Raw genomic sequence first — 21,748 nt, 5'->3', positions numbered from 1 at the left:
GCGCGCCATTTTGAGTTCTGTAGCTCCAGAAAATCCACTGTGAGTGCAGGGAGGTCAGAATCCAACAACATCAGCAGTCCTAGGGGAAGGCTTGCTGTTGAGAGCGCTAGCACGACCCGTGCGCACACACAACCAACAAGGTTTGCAAGCTGTGCGTACACACACGTTGGAAGGTGCATTCTGTTGAGGCGTTCACACGCCTTGTGCGAGCGAACAGAATTGGAAACTTTTACACTTGTGCGTACGCACACCTCTATGCGTACATACACATTTTAAATTTCCTCCTGGGCGTGCGCACGCACACCCCTGTGCGTAGCACATGCCCTGTTTTTCAACTAAATTCTTGTTTTTAACTTTTTCACCTTCCCAACAAGCTTGTAAACTTCTGTGATACTTATTTAAGATTCTTTCGCTTATTTTTGGGTATCAAAACATGGAAAAAGGTCCTAGGAGATTTAACTTGATTATACCCTGAAAAGTTAGAGAATGGAGGCTTAGGTTTCTGGTGTACTGAGGATGGGTTTGGTGGAGTGAGAAGGGAGAAAGATATATGAATTGAGAACAGATGAACTAATGAGTTCAGAAAGGAAATTGTGAATTGACAGTGGTTGAGATGAGTCAAGGACTCGGATTTTGAAATGATGAATTATTGATACCATGAAATAATAAATTTTTCAAAACCACTGATGTAACATTTTTAAATTGAGATTGTTGAGACATTATGCACCCGGCAGGGATGGCGGTTGGATCCCGCCTGTTGAGGTAGTGGCGGTGGCGTAAGGGCGGTGGTTTATCCTGCTTGCGTTGAGATGTGAAGTCCGTGGTAAGAGTATCCCACTTGCATCCCTTCAGATCACTAGAGTGTGCAGGCACAAAATCCTGGACGGTGTTCCGAGCACCATATCTCGGGGGTTCCCATTATGATTTCGATGGGCGACATCTCCATGGAGATGTGTCGGGTTGGCAGTTAAACCGACAATGTGATATCACAGCCAATAGGACAGGCATTCATCATGTGCATCTTCTATGTGTTTGTTTGCTTTGCCGACTTGTAATTACTTGCCTAATTGTATAACATGCTTAATTGCCTACTTGAATTACTTGCCATATATGCCTATACTTGTGTTTTACTTGTATTGTATTAATTTTTTATTCTGTTGGGATTGAGGAGATTCGGAAGGCGGTGGCGATGGGATCGCATGGAGGATAGGTTGGTGAAGGCTGTGGGACAGCGGAGAGTTATTAGTTAGAAAATCCACTAAGTTAGATTACCCTTTATCATGTTATGGTTTAAATTATTCTTTAATGTTTTAGTTATACTTTAAGATGAATCTTGTGATGGTTATGAAGTTCTAGGATTACCTCTGGCGTCCCGGAGTCTTATATCTTACATCACTGGACATTGTTACCATACTGAGAACCTCTGGTTCTCATACCATATTCTGTTGTTATTTTTCAGATGTAGGTCGTAACCCACCTCAGTGAGTTGCTTCGATGGTGACAGAGCGGAGGATGTTGGATATATTTTGGAGTCTTTTTGATTATTTTGTTTATATCTCTCATCTTTTGTATTTACTTTTTCCCAGAGGCTTATTTTGAGAGAGAAACTTGTATAAGCTGTTTTAACTTTCAAAATTCTGTATTGTCGTATATAGCTAGCTGGCTTAAACTCCATGAGTCGTGGCTAAATCTTTACATTATTATACTCTGATATTATGTTATATTATATCTAATTCTTGTGCATTAAGTTTGTAGCTTCGTGAGTACGTTTTGCGCTTTTCAAATCCTGTTTTTGAGCTGTATCCTTCATCGGGCTTCTAGAATATATTACTTCTTCTATATATTATATGTATAAGCTTTAGACTTGTCATAACCTTTGATTAACCTTTGCTTTACGACGCGAGGTAAGGCTTAGGGTAATTAGGGTGTTACACTGCAAATCTTATTTAGGCGAATAGAAGGATAGTTGTTGTTTGTTGTAGGCATATAAACAAGCAATAACAATCGAACGTAGAGACAGTAATTAGCAGTAGTTAAGGCTCCGGAGATACTTCTTCTTCTGAATTAACACGTCATACTCTCTACTTCAATGATGGATGATTCTTTCAATGGCAAGGCTGCAAGTGTTTAAGCTATTGGTCGTGGTCATTAATCTCCTCAGGCCCAGACCAAACATTCGAACGGACTAGATCAATCTGGAAGAGGGTGAAGCACGTGCAAGTTAATCTCAATGTTGATCCTACTCAAAATGCCACAGACAAGGTCGGATCTTCTGAATCAGAGACTGCTGCTCTTATGGTTCTAGCCCTTAGAGTCATAGGAACTTCAATTGCCCCTGACTAACGAGGTTATATGTCACATACCCCGATTAATCCAGATAATTCTGTTGGAACCCGTGATGCATCCTCAAGCTATAGCTCAATACTATCCAGGTCAGGACTCGTAAGAACTCATGTAAAATCGAGATTCATAAGGACGAAGAACGACAATGCATCATAGAATAGAATCACACATTCATTGGAATAGAAAAGTAATTGTATTAATTCATAGGAATCAGCAGAGCTCCTAACCTTAACTTAGGAGGTTTAGTTGCTCATATTGTACAGAGAAATGTTCGAAAAGTGGTAAAAGAGATAAAGATTAGCGAAGATCACGATTAAAAGTCCTAAACAAGGGTGATCTTTCTTCTATATATACTAATTTAATAATTAAGAATTACGAAAATGAAGTAAACTAAGTAAAATGATGTGAAAATCCACTTCTGAACCCACTTGGTGAGTGTTTGGACTGAGCTTGGCTTCTAACTTGAAGGAGTGGGTATTAGACACCCAGTAGGGAGTGTCCATGCTGCTTCCTTGCTCCCCTTAGGGCATTAAATGCTGGATTGAGTCCCTTTGGGGCGTTGAACACCAGAAAGGGGTTAGTTTGGACGTTCAACGCCCAATTTGGGCAGTTCAATTTGAAGAAAAGTATAGACCATTATATATTTATAGAAAGCTTTGAAAGTTAGCTTTTCAACGCCATTGAGAACACATCATTTGGATCTCTGTAGCTTCAGAAATACTCATTTGAATGCACGAAGGTCAGATTCTGACAGCATCTGCTATGCTTTCCTTGTCTTTGAATCAGACTTTTGCCAAAACTTGCCAAATTCACCCAAAATTCACCTAAAATCATAAGAAAAATGTAAAATCTCAAAGTAGCATCCAAAGAGTTAATTTTTCATGAAAACCTACTAAAACATAATAAAACTCAACAAAACATACCGAAAACACTAAGAAAATGACATAAAAAAGTGTATAAAATATCCTCTCATCAGTGCGCTAGAGTAACCCACGTCAAATTTGCGTTAACAGATAGGTTGCCAGGTTTAAAGAAGTCCTCCATTGCACAAAAATCAGTACCAACCACCTCTATAATTTCCCGATCACCTTAAAATTGAATCCATCTGGTCTTGGAACCCTTAACGGTTCACAATCCCATACCACTTCTTTTATTTCCTCTTTCATTGGCATTCTTTCTAGCCATTATGCATTAGAGATCCCAACCCTGTTCACAAGAGTCTCATAAAATCCCACTTTTAAAAACTGCTCCTCGGTATACAATTCAAGAAAAACTGCCTTATTTCCCTCTTAATGTTACCCAACTTAGTAATTTGTTTTCCTTTGATGCATATTGTATCTATCACCTTCCATCTTCTCTTCATCCTTGAATTGACAAAAAAAATACTTAATGTTCCTATCCATTTATCCTGCATGCTTTGATCTCACCATCTGTCTCTAATACTCTTCTCTTCTAATATACCACCTTTCTAGCAATTGTTCTCAATTCTTTTCCTTTTGCTATTAGGCATTCGTCCATTTCATCCCTTTCCACCTCCTCATCTACTCTTCACATTTCATCTTCTATTTTTCGAATTTGGTGATTAATGTGTCTGAATTTCTCTTTATTCCATATCATAAGAGGCTTCTTCAACCCATCAAACTTCTCAAGTAGATTCATATCTCTGAATTTTTCCCATTCACTCCTAACTGTCAAAATGAAACCTCCATGGATGATCCATGCATCCATCATTCTAAATGGCTTAGGGCCCAGTCCACTTCTCCCAGATTCAACCACAATTAGACAATAAACAAATAATACTCTAGGAAAGCACCTAATATGTAGCATCTCAAAGACTTCTTGTTGTTCATCCTTAATAAACACTCTGTCCAGCTTACGGTATGACATTCCCCCATACCAGGTATACCTTCTATCTTTTATTTTCACATCCAACAACTCCATATTATCTATCCACTCCCTGAACTTTACACTTGCTTGAGATAGTTTGTTACACCCTAATCTGCTTTAACCTCCAATATCTCACTAAAATCCCCTCCCATTAAGAATGGTACTTTCCACCTCATGCTCACACCCATCAATTCATACCACACTTCTAATTTTTCTCTTTATCATGTGCACTATATACCACACACACTGTCCCCTCCATCCTGACCTCTTTTATGATACCCCTAATAGCAATCCATCTACTACCCTTCATTACCATTTTAACTTTCAAAAGTTCATTGCCCCATATACATATGGTTCACGAAATTTAGAACTTCGCACAGTTTAATCGGCAAGTGCATTGGGTCATCCAAGTAATACCTCAGGTGAGTGAGGGTCGATCCCACGAGGACCGTTAGATTGAGCAAGCAGTGGTTATCTTGCAGATCTTAGTCAGGCGAATAGAAAGTTGATTGGTTATTGTTGAATGCGCATAAAATAAATAAGAAAGCAGTAAAGAAATAGCGAAGAAATAATAGTGAGAAATCAGTTAAGGTTTTGGAGATGCCTTATCTTTCCAGATTAACTTTTCTTACTGTCTATTCCAATAATGAATGATTCATTCCATGGCAAGCTGTAAGTGATTAACGCCACGCTAATGGTCATTCAATCTGAACGAGGGTGAAGCTCTAGCAATTCAATCTATGATGATCCTACTCAAAATACCAAAAAAGGTAAGATCTTCCAGATCAGAAAATGAAGCTTTATGATTCTAGCTTATACCAAAAAGGCCCTAATCGCCCCAAATCTCGGCTGAACAGATGTTCCCATGACCCCAACGAGATTGTGGATTAGCCATCCAAGAGATGTAATCTGTAACATCCTAACTACCAAAGCTCACGCTTCCGGCTGCGCGACTCTGATAGCTCGGACATTACGACGACACTTATACTATTTAATACTAAAATATGAGCCTGTTTAAAACTTTAAACCGCAAAACCGCTCCCAAAAATACTTTCGTTCGACAAAGAACATCCATAGATACCATACAACTTACAAAAACTCATAAAGAGTACATCCATATATATACATATATATATAAATAACATTACAAGCATTAACCAATACAATTCCTATCCCTTTTACAGAATATATCAAGATAAAGGCGAGGGTGTAACAAGTAATAATCTAAAGCAATCCAGAGCATTTCAACAACTAAATAAACTCTTCGTGACTTCTGCGCCCATATCCTGAAAGGGGGAAAAATGTAGGGGGGGTGAGAACATCATCCTCGAAAGGGTTCTTAGTAGAGGGTTTTTGGGAATTATTGTAATAGGATACGTGAAGATAAACCGTACTAGTGATTAATAACCGTCTTATGCCTCCTTTTCAAAAATAGCGGTTTACAATAAAAGTAAAGTCTGAAAATCTTTTCTGAAAGAAGAACCGTTCAATTCTCAAAAACTCAAAAGCCTTTCAAAACGGTTTATCTATGCAGAACCAAAATAGCCTTTCATATTTTATTCCAAACCAGAAACACAAAACCGAAATCAACCATCGGATCATCTCATTTCAACCACGGCCTTAGGCCCAAACAAATCCAACCAACAACCAATCACCACAGTCCAACAGAGTCTCAGCAGCAAACACAAATAGGAAGATGCAAGAACAAACAAACAGTTATTGCAAGTAGAACAATTAGCAGTTAATCACAAGTAGTCACAAAGGCAAACCAAGTACAATATGCACACCCAAACAATGTCACATAGATGCATATGATGCATACCTATCCTAGTGGCTGATGATATCATCTGTCGGTTATAAAGCCAACCCGACAAGTCCTGGTAGCTAACCATTGGACTGTCCCTCTGTCATGTCTCCCCAACTCGACTTATACTCAACATAATCGTGATCATAATCATGATCCATATCCATCACCTTCACTGGTGAATATTCACGGGAGTGAGCTCATCCGGGAATTTCACAGTGCCCGGCCACCCTGACGACATAGGGTCAAAAGAGCTTCGAGTCTCTACCTGGAGCACGTGGTGGCTAGCCACTGCTTTCTCCCAGGGAAACTCGTATCTCAAATAGTGGAAGTGCAATATCACAAATTATCAATATCTCAGCATATATGCTTTCATTCTCAGCCATAGATCAACATCCATCTCAGCCATACGGCTCACGGTTCAATCCAGAACCAGCCAATATTCATAATCATACACAGCCATTCCGGCTCACAACAAAACAGCACTTCCACCATTCAACATCATCAAATTCATAAAATCGGCATTTAAGCCATAAATTACTTTTCTCAATTCATTTTACTTTGAAATCAAGTTTTAACTCTTTTCAGCCTTGGCTTTAAAGATCTCATTTCTCAAATCATCTCAGGCTCATAAGTGACTTTTACTCAAGGTAAATTCCCCTTTTAAAACAATGCCACTCTCGGCATCCTCTTTCTAAAACTTCTATAAACAGAGTCCCAAGTCTTTAGGGGAGAATAACATAACTCATTTCGCCAAATTCATTTAAAATCATTAAAACATTGGCTTTCCGATTTGAGTAATAAAATAGGATCTAAACCAAACCGAGTCACGTAATCATTTACTTGTTTCAAGCCATTTCCTTTACTTAGGCAAAACCAACTTCAACCCCCATGATAAATTCTAGAACGTTTTAACTGTTCAAAATTGTTTTAGTCTTGCAAGAATTCAGAGTTCAAGGAGTATTTAAAACCTTTCTCAAAACATTTCAAAATGAAACTTGTCAATAGACATTCAGGTTCTTTCAACGTCATTGAAACTCCTCTAATTGAAACCCTCAAGTAAAATTCAAAGGCATTGCCCTTGTCACATTTAAAACAGCTTTAAAACATAAGTTTCATCTAAATAACTTTCTCCTGAAAGAGATATAATGCCTTTCTTAAGAAGCAAGACTAAATCACAATTTCCTCTTTAATAATTCATTTCAAAAGCATGAATCATCCTTTTCTTGATAATTCAACTAAAACAGTAGAAGCCTTCAGCTCATCATTTTTCCCAGACAACATTTCAATAAAGACTCGGATTTTATAGAAATTTCGGCAGCATCTTCCTTAAAACTTGGACTTTGCCACCTGGTTCGGGTCCCAACTAAACCATTCTACAATCCTTTTCAACAGCCCAAAATCCAAAATCAGTTCAAGGTAAGCCAAATCCAACAATCATCTCAATTCCATATTCCAAGAAAACCGATTCAAAAATCAAATCATTATCAGCCGAATAAACTCATTTCTAAAGTTTCAAAGAAACGGTTTAGTAACAATCATTTATCAAACCAGATCATTTAAAGCAAACCAGGCTGAATCAAGAGTATATTCTATTTTCCACATTATCAAGAAAATCAACTCAACTCAAATCAATTCCCAACGGATTAAACTCGATTTCAAAGCTTTAAAAGAATCAACTTCAAAAGCATTTCATTTCACAAAACCACACAATAATTCAACCAACATACGTTCATAATCAACCGAGGCAAATCAAACCATACATAAGGCCGATACAATCACCAAATACACATTTTATCACATCAGTATCCATATGTAATAATTCCAATATATAAAATGTAGTTTTTGGAAAGCGCCCCTACCTCAAACCACAATTCCATATCCCAAACGCCTCACAGAGTCCTTTCCGCCTCAATCCAAAATCAACAACCAAAATCCCGGCTCCGCTTGTTTTTCGCAACAATCTCAACGACTCTAATCGCAATATACAACAATCAGGACTCTACCCCACGTTACCAAAATTCATATTCATTAATCAAACACAATAAAATACTAACGCGAGGCTTTCCGAAACGTAAATACCTACTGGGATGACCAAACGAGGCAGCTGCAAGTCTGAGCACGGAATGCAAGCACGAATCCACAACCCTATGATGGACAACACCACAATGCCTCAGCGTAAGTTTATAGAGTAGCGACAAAAGGCCTTTCGACTCGGAAATTCTTACCAAAACAGAGAACTCGGTGGCTGTTTCCGGCGACAGAGGCAGCGGAGGCTAGGTGCGGTGACACCCAGTGGCTCTTTCTCCCTCCACGCGACTCAGATGACCGCTGCAGCAACAAGCCGTGACTATGGTATTCTTGAAATTCAAAAGAAATAGGATCCATTAACAAGACCTTACCGGCAGAGTTTTCCAGTAACGGCAGCGGTGTTTTTCCGGTGGCAGAAGCGGCCAGAAGCTTCGGCGGTGGTCCCGATGGCCACAGAACTCCGGCGACAGTAGCAGAAGCCCCAGCTAAGCACCGCGGAGTTGTAGATCAACAGAGACGGAGGTAGATGGCGGTGACGGGACGGCGGCTGCCAGGCACGGCGCCTCCTCCACCTCAGCCTTGGCACGCATCTTCTTCTTCCGCTCCTACTCGCGACTCCAATGGCGGCGGCAAGGACAGGTTCGACGGCCAGATCCGGCGAAGCTGGCGGCGAGGATGCGACGGTGGCAGTGCTGCTTCCCTCCAGCGACGGTGGCCACCCCTGCGCCTGACGCGACGGCGTCTAGGGACGGCAACCAAGCCATACCTCTTCTTCTCCCCGGCGCGCTCCCTCGCCCTCGGTCTCCTCTCTCTGCCCGATCTCTCTCTCTCTTCCTTCGGTGCGCCATGGCGGCGGTAAGGCAGTAGCTGGACGAGGCGACGGCGGCGCGGTGGTGACGCTCCTCCTTCCCCTCTTCGCCACAGCTCAGTCTCCCTTTCCCTCTTTGCTTCTGTTTCTTTGTTCATGGAGGAAGGGGAAACCGTGTGGTTTGCTGCTACTGCTTTTCTTCGTGGGTTAAGGGGAAAACTGTGTGTTGAGTGAGGTGAGGCTGTGGCTACTAGTATGAAGGGGATTAGGGTTTCATTTTCAAAAGTTAGGGTTAGGTGCATTTTAGTAATTTCAAACAAAATTGGAAAAAATATAGTAATTGAAACCCAATTTAAATCCAACACTAATTATATATAGAAAAATACTATTCGCTCATCAATTTTACAATTTATTTTCAATAAAATGCCCATATCAAATAATTAGAAGTAATATACTTAATTTCTTCATTTTCTAAAATAGCAGTATTAATATTTAAAATATTAATTACTTAGTTCAAATTATATAAAATTCTTATTATTTCATAACTATCAACTTTATACTTTAAATATAGAAAATAATCCAATAATTATAAAATTGGATAATAATCATAACTCATCTCAAATTCAATAAATCAAGACTTTTCAAAAGTTCTGGGTCTTACATTCTACCAACCTTACAGAAATTTTCATCCTCGAAAATTAATACAAAACGAAAGAAATTTCATAACAGTTCACCCTTGAACACATTTAAGGAAGAAGCAAAATATCTCAACATATAAACATTTATACAAATATATATACAGTTTTCAAATACTTGGATGGTCGTATGCATAAAGGTACAAAGGTAGGAGTGTGATTGCAAAGCAATGTTGCAAGATAGGCTCAATGCAAAAGATGACACGGTTCAAACGTGTGATAGCAAGGCAAGGCATCGAAGGCTATAAAACAGGATGGGGTTAAAACGGTGTGCTCAACATTCGCACACTGATCTCATATCAACCTCAAAGCTTCAACTTTCCAACTCCATCAAGCACTTTACAATCCCCATATTCGATCATAAGCCTGACAATCGCAAACCTGTTCGCAAGGAACAAAACAATCACAACTCGTAACGTTGCACACCTACCGTTTCAACTTTCGTATGCACATATCACGTCTTAAAGAACTAAAGCATCGCGTTACTACGTCTAGAAGTCGCACGTGATATCAAACAATTCTCGAGTCTACTCAGAAGGATACAAGATTCTAGAAAGGAGAGTCAAATGTCAAAGATAGTACTCATAGATTTGAGAGAATGTATCCAATTCTAGATAAACAAGGGTGCTCAAGCAAAGAAGTTTGCTAGAAATAAATTGATTGACAACTCCAAAAATAACCTTTGTATCAAAGAAATCCAACAGAACCAATAAGAAGAAAATCAGCGCATTATTTTAAAACAAATTCAATTTGAGTCGAAGAAGTATGAGGTTCACAGAAGAGAATATCTAAGACCCAAGACAAAGCTCACAGAACTCAAGAGCATAATTAAAATACTTCCAAATACTCTGTTCGTTAAAAGAGTCGAAAACTTGCGGAAAAATCACTTCGCAGTCTAAAAGAAAAGTTAAGCAACAAACATTCTTCAAGAGAGTAGCCAAAAGCATAAATGTGGCTTTACTTCAATACAATTTCATGTTGAAGTAGACCATGTAGCGTTTTAAAAGCAAAATGCACACAATTTTGGCTAGGAGCTAAAATATTTCCTCAAATATTTTAGAAGGACAGTTAGTTAGGTGCACAACCTAACTAAAAGCAGTTCATAAAAACTCGGAAGTAATCAAATGCTTGTTCAAAAGTTCTCAAAGTTCGTATTCAAGCAAGCGTGTGTAACATTTATAGCAAGGACGAAGAAGAAAGTTAAACTCTTTTCAAAAAAGAAACTCCGAAGTAAAAATTTGCTTACAATTTAGTAAAGGAATTAAGTGGTGCGTTACAAATGAACCGGTTTCCACTAAACAAGGAAGCTTTCCAAAACCTCATTTAAAATAGCGCATGCCAACTTTAAATTAACTTCGTCAAAATTGAACAATGGTTTCAATCTCAATCAAGCAACAGAAAATAAATTCCGTTTAATATTTCTTCAAAGAGAATTCAAAACTTCTTTAAAAGTTCAAAACAAGACTCCAAAAGTGTTCTTAAAATCACCATCTCAGAAGAACATTCAAGAAGTTTAAGATGTACTAAAAAGGAGTCAAGCCATGCAAGAAAGGATCTTAAACCAAGATAGTTCAAACAAGATCCACTAGGCATGAAACATCAAACAAGCTTTCAATTGATTCAAAAGAATACAAAAGTCATAGGAAAAGACAACCCAATCATTAGTAATTTCTCAATGATAAATCTTTGACTAAAAACTCTTGTAGAGCTAATGAGAGAATAAACGATGCACTATTTTGAAACGAATCAAACTGACTCATATAAGAATGAGATTCACCAGAGAAAGGAAAGTTGAAATTGATTGTAGTGTTCCCAAAAGGTAGATGTATAATTAAAAATAGAATCATGTATGACATTCATAGAGGTGAAAAGCTTAAGAAGGAATGAGTTCGCTCATAAGAAAGCCATGAGTCCAACATTTTCAAAAGAACAATAATGGCATAAATCATGTAGTATGCTAAACCAGACTCAATTCAAAATAAGTTAAGTGAAGCTTATGAAACAAAACTCAACCGAAATAAAAGCGAAAAATCCATTTCTTTCCGAAATTCTGAAAAATACCCAAATACATAATCAAATGAAGATGTGCACTGGAGCTATAGTAGAATTACTAGAAAGTCAATTTACTTTTAAAGTAAGTGCAGTTCCGTAAACCAGTAAAAGTATAGGCGAGGTATTAAAATAAGTAGTTGTTAAACTGTGTAAGAAATCTTCAAAGTTTCACATATAGATAAGTATACATCTATTCAACAGCAATTTTCATTAAAATCTCAAAATTGGCTGTAATCACTATCAAATAAGAGAAAAACTAAATCAACAATTTCTCTAAGAATGTACTCGAAATCAGGAGTTAAAATGCACAGTGCATTAGGACCAGTTCAAAGTCATATCAAAGAATACAGAAATCAGAAAGAACTAAAACATAGAAAGATAGATGCAACAAGGATTTCAAACAAGCATATGCACTTAAGATCAATCAAGAAGGCATATGAATAGAGGAATAGAGTTGAAAAAATCAAACTACTTTTCAAGAGGATTAGCAAACAAGAACTTCAAGTTAGGACATGAAGGAACAGGTCGACTCGAACAGAATTCAAGGCACACAACTGAATAGCCTCGAGAAATAGTTTCTAACATTCCCAAAACCCGTGATTCGCTTTACTCAAAACTCGTATATCATCTATGATAACTCATTAGTGCTCTCATATACATAATTCACTAGTATTAAGCCGGCCAAACTTAATACCAAGAATTATGCAATGCAAGACTAACGGCGTTAATCAATAGATCGTCATGTGCATAAAGCTCTAATTCTCGTCATTCGACAAGATTATTGCATGACAGACACTCAGAGTATGCAACTAAAGCATAGTCAGTCCATTCCTCAGGCTCTACAGGAAAGACCACTCTGATACCATAATGTAATACCCTAACTACCAAAGCTCACGCTTCCGGCTGCGCGACTCTGATAGCTCGGACATTATGACGACACTTATACTATTTAATACTAAAATATAAGCCTGTTTAAAACTTTAAACCGCAAAATCGCTCCCAAAAATACTTTTGTTCGACAAAGTACATCCATAGATACCATACAATTTACAAAAACTCAAAAAGAGTACATCCATATATATATATATATATAACATTACAAGCATTAACCAATACAATTCCTATCCCTCTTACAGAATATATCAAGATAAAGGCGAGGGTGTAACAAGTAATAATCTAAAGCAATACAGAGCATTTCAACAACTAAATAAACTCTTCGTGACTTCGGCGCCCATATCCTGAAAGGGGGAAAAATGTAGGGGGGTGAGAACATCATCCTCGAAAGGGTTCTCAGGAGAGGGTTTTTGGGAATTATTGTAATAGGATACGTGAAGATAAACCGTACTACTGATTAATAACCGTCTTATGCCTCCTTTCCAAAAACAGCGGTTTACAATAAAAGTAAAGTCTGAAAATCTTTTCTGAAAGAAGAACCGTTCAATTCTCAAAAACTCAAAATCCTTTCAAAACGGTTTATCTATGCAGAACCAAAATAGCCTTTCATATTTTATTCCAAACCAGAAACACAAAACCGAAATCAACCATCGGTTCATCTCATTTCAACCACGGACCTAGGCCCAAACAAATCCAACCAACAACCAATCACCACAGTCCAACGGAGTCTCAGCAGCAAACACAAATAGGAAGATGCAAGCACAAACAAACAGTTATTGCAAGTAGAACAATTAGCAGTTAATCACAAGTAGTCACAAAGGCAAACCAAGTACAATATGCACACCCAAACAATGTCACATAGATGCATATGATGCATGCCTGTCCTAGTGGCTGATGATATCATCTGTCGGTTATAAACTCAACCAGACAAGTCCTGGTAGCTAACCATTGGACTGTCCCTCTGTCGTGTCTCCCCAACTCAAGTTATACTCAACATAATCATGATCCATATCCATCACCTTCACTGGTGAATATTCACGGGGGTGAGCTCATCCGGGAATTTCACAGTGCCCGGCCACCCTGACGACATAGGGTCAAAAGAGCTTCGAGTCTCTACCTGGAGCACGTGGTGGCTAGCCACTACTTTATCCCAGGGAAACTCGTATCTCCAATAGTGGAAGTGCAATATCACAAATTATCAATATCTCAGCATATATGCTTTCATTCTCAGCCATGGATCAACATCCATCTCAGCCATTCGGCTCACGGTTCACTCCAAAACCAGCCAATATTCATATCATACACAGCCATTCTGGCTCACGGTTCAATCCAGAACCAGCCAATATTCATAATCATACACAGCCATTCCGGCTCACAATAAAACAGCACTTCCACCATTCAACATCATCAAATTCATAAAATCGGCATTTAAGCCATAAATTACTTTTCTCAATTCATTTCACTTTGAAATCAAGTTTCAACTCTTTTCAGCCTTGGCTTTAAAGATCTCATTTCTCAAATCATCTCAAGCCCATAAGCAACTTTTACTCAAGGTAAATTCCCCTTTTAAAATAATGCCACTCTCGGCATCCTCTTTCCAAAACTTCCATAGCCATGGAAAGCTAAAGATTCATTTTGAAACATTCAAAATTATCCATCCAATAATGGAATTCTATAACAAAGGTTCCTTGGCAGAGTCCCAAGTCTTTAAGGGAGAATAACATAACTCATTTCGCCAAATTCATTTAAAATCATTAAAACCGTGGCTTTCCGATTTGAGTAATAAAATAGGATCTAAACCAAACCGAGTCACGTAATCATTTACTTCTTTCAAGCCGTTTCCTTTACTTAGGCAAAACCAACTTCAACCCCCATGATAAATTCTAGAACGTTTCAACTGTTCAAAATTTTTTTAGTCTTGCAAGAATTCAGAGTTCAAGAAGTATTTAAAACCTTTCTCAAAACATTTCAAAATGAAACTTGTCAATAGACATTCAGGTTCTTTCAACGTCGTTGAAACTCCTCTAATTGAAACCCCAAGTAAAATTCAAAGGCATTGCCCTTGTCACATTTAAAACAGCTTTAAAACATAAGTTTCATCTAAATAACTTTCTCCTGAAAGAGATATAATGCCTTTCTTAAGAAGCAAGACTAAATCACAATTTCCTCTTTAATAATTCATTTCAAAAGCATGAATCATCCTTTTCTTGATAATTCAACTAAAATAGTAGAAGCCTTCAGCTCATCATTTTTCCCAGACAACATTTCAATAAAGACTCGGATTTTATAGAAATTTTAGCAGCATCTCCCTTAAAACTTGGACTTTGCCACCCGGTTCGGGTCCCAACTAAACCGTTCCATAATCCTTTTCAACAGCCCAAAATCCAAAATTAGTTCAAGGCAAGCCAAATCCAACAATCATCTCAATTCCATATTCCAAGAAAATCATTTCAAAAATCAAATCATTATCAGCCGAATAAACTTATTTCTAAAGTTTCAAAGAAACGGTTCAGTAACAATCATTTATCAAACCAGATCATTTAAAGCAAACCAGGCTGAATCAAGAGTATATTCTATTTTCCACATTATCAAGAAAATCAACTCAACTCGAATCAATTCCCAACGGATTAAACTCGATTTCAAAGCTTTAAAAGAATCAACTTCAAAAGCATTTCGTTTCACAAAACCACACAACAATTCAACTAACATACGTTCATAATCAACCGAGGCAAATCAAACCATACATAAGGCCGATACAATCACCAAATACACATTTTCTCACATCAGTATCCATATGTAATAATTCCAATATATAAAATGTAGTTTTTGGAAAGCGCCCCTACCTCAAAACGCAATTCCATAACCCAAACGCCTCACAGAGTCCTTTCCGCCTCAATCCAAAATCAACAACCAAAATCCCGGCTCCGCTTGTTTTTCGCAACAATCTCAACGACTCTAATCGCAACATACAACAATCAGGACTCTACCCCACATTTCCAAAATTCATATTCATTAATCAAACACAACAAAATACTAACGCGAGGCTTTCCGAAACATAAATACCTACTGGGATGACAAAACGAGGCAGCTGCAACTCTGAGCACGGAATGCAAGCACGAATCCACAATCCTATGATGGACAACACCGCAATGCCTCAGCGTAAGTTTATAGAGTAGCGACAAAAGGCCTTTCGACTCAGAAATTCTTACCAAAACAGAGAACTCGGTGGCTGTTTCTGGCGACAGAGGCAGCGGAGGCCAGGTGCGGCGACACCCAGTGGCTCTTTCTCCCTCCACGTGACTCAGATGACCGCTGCAGCAACAAGTCGTGACTATGGTATTCTCAAAATTCAAAAGAAATAGGATCCATTAACAAGACCTTACCGGCAGAGTTTTCCAGCAACGGCAGCGGGGTTTTTCCGGTGGCAGAAGCGGCCAGAAGCTTCGGCGGTAGTCCCGATGGCCACAGAACTACGGCGACAGTAGCAGAAGCCCCAGCTAAGCACCACAGAGTTGCAGATCAACAGAGACGGAGGTAGACGGCGGTGACGGAACGGCGGCTGCCAGGCACGGTGCCTCCTCCACCTCAGCCTTGGCTCGCATCTTCTTCTTCCGCTCCTGCTCGCGACTCCAACGGCGGCGGCAAGGACAGGTTCGACGGCCAGATCCGGCGAAGCTGGCGGCGAGGATGCGACGGTGGCAGTGCGGCTTCCCTGCAGCGACGGTGGCCACCCCTGCGCCTGACGCGACGGCGTCTAGGGACGGCAACCAAGCCATACCTCTTCTTCTCCCCGGCGCGCTCCCTCGCCCTCGGTCTCCTCTCTCTGCCCGATCTCTCTCTCTCTTCCTTCGGTGCGCCATGGCGGCAGCTAGACGAGGCGACGGCGGTGCGGCGGTGACGCTCCTCCTTACCCTCTTCGCCGCAGCTCAGTCTCCCTTTCCCTCTTTGCTTCTGTTTCTTTGTTCATGGAGGAAGGGGAAACCGTGTGGTTTGCTGCTACTGCTTTTCTTCGTGGGTTAAGGGGAAAAACTATGTGTTGAGTGAGGTGAGGCTGCGGCTACTAGGATGAAGGGGATTAGAGTTTCATTTCCAAAAGTTAGGGTTAGGGGCATTTTAGTAATTTCAAACAAAATTGGGAAAAATATAGTAATTGAAATCCAATTTAAATCCAACACTAATTATATATAGAAATATACTATTCGCTCATCAATTTTACAATTTATTTTCAATAAAATGCCCATATCAAATAATTAGAAGTAATATACTTAATTTCTTCCTTTTCCAAAATAGCAGTATTAATATTTAAAATATTAATTACTTAGTTCAAATCATATAAAATTTTTATTATTTCATAACTATCAACTTTATACTTTAAATATAGAAAATAATCCAATAATTATAAAATTGGATAATAATCATAACTCATCTCAAATTCAATAAATCAAGACTTTTCAAAAGTTCTGGGTCTTACATAATCTCAAGCTTGTAGGTAAATGCTATCCCTCTCGAGACTCGCAAGAACTTATGTAGAACAAGGGGTCATATGCTAGTTCCACCCCAAATATATAAGGATTGAAGAACGAAAATACATCTTAGAATGGAATCAAACATAGATTGAAATAGAAACAATAATATTATTAATCCATGAGAATCAGTAGAGCTCCTAACCTTAACCTAGGAGGTTTAGTTGCTCATAATATTCAAAGAACACATTAAGAAGCTGTAATGTAATATGTCCGTGCTTTTCCCCTCCTGGGAGGCATGATCCTCAGGAGGAAGGAAGTCTCTTATTTATAGTAAAATACTAGACCTAAAAGATGTTACTAATAATTAAAAATTACAAAAATGTGATAAACTAAGCTAAAGGGTGCAAAAATCCACTTCTAGGCCCACTTGGTGAGTGTTTGGGCTGAGATTGGGGTGAATTCACATGCTTGGACTTCTCTTGGGGCGTTGAATGCCGGATTTGGTCCATTTTGGGTGTTCAACACCGAGCTTGCTTCTTTTGAGGGCGTTGAACGCCGGGCAGGGGATGATTTTGGCGTTCAACTCCCATTTTGGGCCATCATTTTCAAAGTAAAGTATAGACTATTATCTATTGCTGGAAGCTCGGGAAGTTAGCTTTCCAACGCCATTAAGAGTGCATCAATTGGACCTCTATAGCTCAAAAAATTCTTGTTTGAATGCACGGAGGTTAGGAGTTGATAGCATCTGCAGTTCTTTCTTTGCCTCTAAATTAGTACTTTCCCAAAACTTATCAATTTCAACCAGAAATTACCTGAAATCATAAGAAAACACACAAACTCAAAGTAGAATCCAAAAATGTGAATTTTGCACTAAAACCTACTAAAACATAGTAAAACTCAACAAAACATAACTAAAACACCATGAAAATAATTCCAAAAAGCGTATAAAATATCCGCTCATCAACATAGTATTCCTCTCGAGCAACCTACTGATTCTACTCCCTCCCACGAGCAATCATTCTCCCACCATAATGTTTTTACTAGATTATTGCTTAGAACCTTTTTTTGTCTCAATAAGTCAAATCATATCCACCTTATTTTTTCCTACATAACTCTTTCACCATTTTTCCTTTCCTATACCCCCTAATCCTATAGTATTTCAAAATGCAATTTTCATATTAAATCACACCCCTATTTTGTTGAACCTTCTTCTGTCCTCCACTAGTCTTTGATATCAACCTTACAATCTTCTTTGTTCTTGGCCTCAACCCATACAATTGGCTTCCACTTTGTTGCTATATGTCGATAAATTTCTGAAGTACGGTTTCTTATCTTCTTCATCAAATCTCATCCCTGCCACTTCACAAATCTCCTTACACTTCGCTACCTTCTCCTTCATTAACTGAGTCTCCCTTTCCTCTTTTACGTAATCTACTTTCTTTTTTATCTTTCCTTTATCTATTGATGGGCTCATTTCTCGTTCAGTCATATTGTTCCCCTTCTCTGCATTTTTAGTCAACCGGTGTACATGGCCTTTCACACCACATGGTCCAAACCCAGGTGGGTAAGGGCATGTATTGATTGTATCAATGGACGTTCCACTTAACGTTTCCTCCTGGCTTTCCTTTTGCTTGGGCTCAGCACCTCCTGTTCCACAGTCTTTGAAGATAGTGGTCTCTCTTTTTTTTTTCGATTGGGCCTCTCTCTCCTCTAGCTCATTTTCATCACATATCTAATTTTTTCTATAATATTATTCCTCTCCCCTTTTTCAACAATGTATAAGTTATAATTCAATTCAAGATTAAAGATTTCATTGGAGAAGTTGACATCATTACCCCATGCACCGGCCCCAAAATTGCAACTGTGATTTCCCAGGATATTAGCATACCCTTCGTTAACTATAGGGTCCCACCCGCCGCCAAGGATTGCTTATTCTTCATTGAAAGGAGTCTCTTAAACTTCCATTACTTCAGATTCAGATTCAGCCATGACCACCCTCCAAGAGGCTTGACTCCCGCGCTCTTCATAGACTACTTTCTGAAGCTATTCCAGGGTGTACTTGTGCACTATATACTTTACTAAATTTTCTAACGAACATTTCAAAGTTTATCTCCTCTATAATTAACTCGATCCATTCTGAAATTCAATCCTACACGTACGTATCAATTAGGATTCTTGCTGAGTTGTAAGAGCATGGCTTCTCTATTATATCATCCATCATCATTAAGTCCCGCCAAATCCTCCCAATCTTCTTGAATGCCCAACACTTTCAGCCATACTCGTCGGCTGAGACATTTCGTGAATCCTATATCGGTTTAAGCTCGTCAAAAATAGATAGCAGTGGCTCATTATGAAATGCTTCCTCTTCGATAGACTCTGTATCAAATGTGAGAATTCACTTATACGGTCCCATATCTCTACATTCTATCCTTCCCGGTCCCTGCTAGTTCTCCCTTAGTTGCTCCATCATCCAGCTAAACTTAATTGCCAGAACCTTCGAGCCAATTAAGCTCCTCTTCATTCTTGGTTATGGTTCTTTATCCACGGTGACCTCCACCCTCCTCCTTTCCACTGTCTTATTGGACCTAACTTCATTCACATCGTTGCTAACCTTGTTGCCCTTAGGTTCGCACTGCGTATGCCTCCACTGATTGCTTACCCCCTTTCCTCGTCTTGCTTTTCCTTCTTCTTCTGCTCTTGCCTCCTCCCACCTTGTTTATTTCTGTCTCTACTAAATCTAGCTATTGTGACGCCATCATTCTTTTAGTTTCTATTCATACTCCATTTACAGTACAAAAAAAATGTTGAGTACCATCGGATTTACTGGTGGATTCACCAAAAACATCCGTTGGTAATATGTTTACTGTCGAAATTATCGTCGGAATAAATTTGACGGTATAAACTTTGTCATTAATTGTTTACCAGTGGATTTTTCATTCGCCGCTAATTACCGTAAAAAAATTTCCGATGGTAATTTTTGCTATCAGATTTTCTCTGGTAAATCCAATGGTAATATATTATTAATTAATAATTAAATTAATAACTTTTGGCGGATTTAACCAATGGTAAATTCAATGGTAAACTTAAATTTTAAATTTTTTAAAAAAAATTGTTTAAAAATTTATAATTTTAAGAACTTAAATTCAAAAATTTCTAAACTAATAAATCATAAAATACCAAACTAACTAACTCAGAAAATAATTAACTCAGATAGTAATAAACTTAAAAAAATAACAATAATAAACAATAAGTCAATAATTAACTCAAAAAATAAACAAGTTAAGATTAACTCATATACTTAACAACAATCAACTAATTAACTAAAAAAAATTAACTCAGATTTAATAATAAACTTACAACATTAATAACCATAAATAATAAGTCAATAATTAACTCAGAAAATAAACAAGTTAAGATTAATTCAGACAATTAACAACAATCAACTAATTAACTCAGAAAATAATTAACTCAGATAATAATAAACTTAGAAAATTAACAACAATAAACAATAAGTCAATAATTAACTCAGAAAATAAACAAGTTAAGATTAACTCAGATAATTAACAACAATCAACTAATTAACTCAAAAAATAATTAACTCAGATAATAATAAACTTAGAACATTAACAACAATAAATAATAAGTTAATAATAAACTTAGAAAATTAATAACAATAAACAATAAGTCAATAATTAATTAGACAATTAAAAATAATCAACCAATTAATTCAAAAAATAATTAACTCAAACAACACCGGAACAGAAATCAGAACAATACAGTTAGAGATCTTACACTTGCAGAACAACAAATAGAAATCAGAATAATAAATACAAGAATAAATGACCATTTGTACCCATGAAAGATGAAAATGCTGACATATGTACCCACACTAAATCGAAACTAAACTTGTACCCACGCAAGACGCCTTCCGTGTGACAAAAGTACACTGCCTTTGGAGGGTTGGAGTGCCACGTAGGGTACTTTTGTCACATGGAGGGCATCTTGCATGGGTACAAGTTTAGTTTCGATCTAGTGTGGGTATATATATATCAGTGTTTTCATCTTTTATGCATACAAATGGTCATTTATTCAAGAAAAATCATCAAAACAAAATTCAAAATCGGAATCATAAACAAAATTTCAAACATAGAATCATCAAAACAGAATTAAAAAACCCTAAATCTAAACTAATATATGAACTAAATTTGGAAAATAGTTAAATCTCTAATACAAACATCCTAATTGTAAATTTTTTAATACATAAAAAATTAAATTAGATAAATTAGGATTTAGGATTTAACTACCCAAAACTAATTACTTTTAGTGAGTTACCTGGAGATAATAGCAACTCAGAAGACTTTTCTTACGTGGTGGTAGCACGGACGGCGAAGTGGCGGCAGTGATGACCAACCAGCAGGGCTGCATTAGGGTTTTTTTAATAAATTAAAAAAATAATAGGAAGAAGGAGGAAGACAACATACCTGGAGGGAGGGAAGAGACAGCTCCGGCGACACAAGTAGCAGGGGGGACAGTGGTGGCAGAAGTGGTAGCGGCAACAATGGTGGGAGCGATGAAAATGGTGGCAACAGAGCAACCAACGCGACATAAGGTGCCCACGCAGTCTTTGGATGCTGTTGGTGGTGGTCGACGCTGATGGATGGGATGCCGGAGGTGGTTTGTGGAGGAAAGAGATAGATAGATAGATAGATAGAGAGAGAGAGAGAGAGAGAGAGAGAGAGAGAGAGAGAGAGAGAGAGAAAAAGGTTAG

The sequence above is a fragment of the Arachis ipaensis genome, chromosome B04 (genome assembly GCF_000816755.2).
Source record: "Arachis ipaensis cultivar K30076 chromosome B04, Araip1.1, whole genome shotgun sequence".
Classification (NCBI taxonomy): domain Eukaryota; kingdom Viridiplantae; phylum Streptophyta; class Magnoliopsida; order Fabales; family Fabaceae; genus Arachis; species Arachis ipaensis.
This window is presented reverse-complemented; position numbering follows the sequence as displayed.